The sequence below is a fragment of the Morus notabilis genome, unplaced genomic scaffold (assembly GCF_000414095.1).
Source record: "Morus notabilis unplaced genomic scaffold, ASM41409v2 Scaffold274, whole genome shotgun sequence".
NCBI lineage: Eukaryota > Viridiplantae > Streptophyta > Magnoliopsida > Rosales > Moraceae > Morus > Morus notabilis.
This window is the reverse complement of record NW_010358785.1, coordinates 153,772-156,039: the sequence shown is the minus strand read 5'-3', so window position 1 is coordinate 156,039 and position 2,268 is coordinate 153,772.

Sequence of the window (2,268 nt, the reverse complement as noted above, 5' to 3'; positions counted from 1 at the left end):
ATTCATTTATTTACTCGTTTATTTTAAATATTTTAAATTATATCCTACTGGACCTTTCGCTCACGTTTTATGTTTCAAATGTTTAAAACCCCTCCCAGGAGACTCTAGGAGCGGGGCACAGTAGCGGGAGTAGCTGAGTGGTGCTACGGAACGATCAAGTGAGGATTGTGTTCATCCTCTGACATAAAGTGTAAGGAATATATAAAAGTTTGTAATAAATGACATTTGGATTTACTAGACTGTGGATGATGTCTGTTGTAATTGATTATTTACATGTGTATGTATGTACGATACTGTGTGTCCTCTAGGGTGGAGCCCTGTGTGTCAGAAGCTCTTGGATTATGTCGTTTATTTATATTTTAATGCAGTTAAGTGTGGGACCCGGTTGGGAATCTGCTTTATTAATCCCAAATCGAGTTCCACGTCACCCACCCCGGTTGGGGGGCGTGACAGGAGTGGTATCAGAGCTTTAGGTTAAGAACCCCAGGATTGTACATACATGTGTGACATCTGTCATCCACTGAATAGTCTAGTTTTATTTCAGTTGAAGGAAATGGCGCCTCGCCGTAGGCCTGCTAATCAACCGGCACAACAGAATCAAGGATTTCTGGATGCCATGTATGCTGCCTTTCAAGGCATGGCCACAAGAGCTCGAAACGAGCGGCCGGTTGAGGATATGAAGCAAGGGTACTTCCGGGAATTTAGGCGTGCGTCTATCCCCCTCGTTTAATAGTGAGGGAGGACCCTAGGAGGCAGAGTTTTGGTTAGACTCCATAGTCAAACATTTGAGTACTATGGGAGTTCCAGATGAATACTGGGTAGAGTTTGCGGTGTACAAGATGGAGGGCTTAGCGAACACTTGGTGGAAACAGGTCAAGAGGAGAATGGATGTCGCAGGGTTGACCTGGAAACAGTTTGAGACATTGTTCAATGAACAGTACTTCCCTCAGAGTTACAGGGAAGAAAAAGCGCTAGAATTTATGTCTCTACTGCAAGGAGACATGTCTATAAGGGAATATGAGGCCAAGTTTAATGACATATCTCGGTTTGCGCCATCTCTGGTGGAGTCTGAACACATGAGATGTCTTAAGTTTGAGAAGGGCCTCAAGAACTCTGTGAGGAGATCCTTGGTGGCTCTAAGACTTCAAAACTTTCGGGATTTGGTAGCTGCTGCTACAAGAGTGGAACAGGATAACTTGGCCTATCGCCAAAGCAAAGAAGAAGATGCGGGTCGAGTCTCTGTCTCTGGTAGACCTTCTGTTTCAGGTGGACCACAGCGGAGTGGTAGAAGAAACCGCAACCAGGGGCAGATGGCTGGGGAAATGGCAAGCGGTGGCAGCAGTTCATCCGGGAGTGATAGAAATGCTCCATACGGGCCCAGGTGTCACCATTGTGGGCAGGTGGGTCATATTAGGAGGAATTGTCCTAATCGACCGCCGACTCAACAAGCCCAAAGTGATGCTTCGTACAGCCAAGAAGGGCCACCACAATACATGCCACCATATCAGCCGCAACAGATGCCATACCCTCCTGCGCCGACTTATCAGCCACCTCAGTATACACAGTTTCGGCCTCAAGCGCCGAGGCCGGCACAACTGCCTCCACCACAACAGTATAGGCCTCCGACTCAGCGGCCTAATGTTGGTGACAGAGGAAAGGGAAAAGTACAGGGACAAGCTTATGCCCTGGCAGGAGGTAGCTCTGGAGGTCAGACCAACAACGCGGTGGTTGAGGGTATGATCCTAATCCCTCATTCTTTTGCTCACGTGTTGTCTGATACAGGTGCCACACACTCGTTCATATCGAGCTCTTTTGTTCAGACTTTGAAACTGAAGAGTGAGAATTTAGAAGTCCCGATGACTTTGAACTCCCCACTGGGATGTGTGGAGGTAATGAGTGTGTGTAAATCATGTGAAATCACGATTGGTAGTGAGCAATTGAGAGAAGATTTGATTATCCTTCCGATGACCCTGTTTGATGTGGTACTCGGAATGGATTGGCTGTCAAGGCACGGTGTAATTGTTGATTGCTACCGTAGGAAAGTGACCTTGATGACGGATTCCGGAACAGTAATTTCTTATCAGGCAGAGATGAACCCAGTCCTTGGGGAACGACTGTTGAAGTACAGCGTTGGGGGACGGAAGAATTTAGCCTGTTTCTCCTCCCTTCTTGCCTTAGAAGGTGAATCTGAAGCGATCAGAGATAGTGTGGGAATCCCTGTAGTGGATGAGTTTACAGATGTATTTCCTGATGAGCTACCTGGTTTAC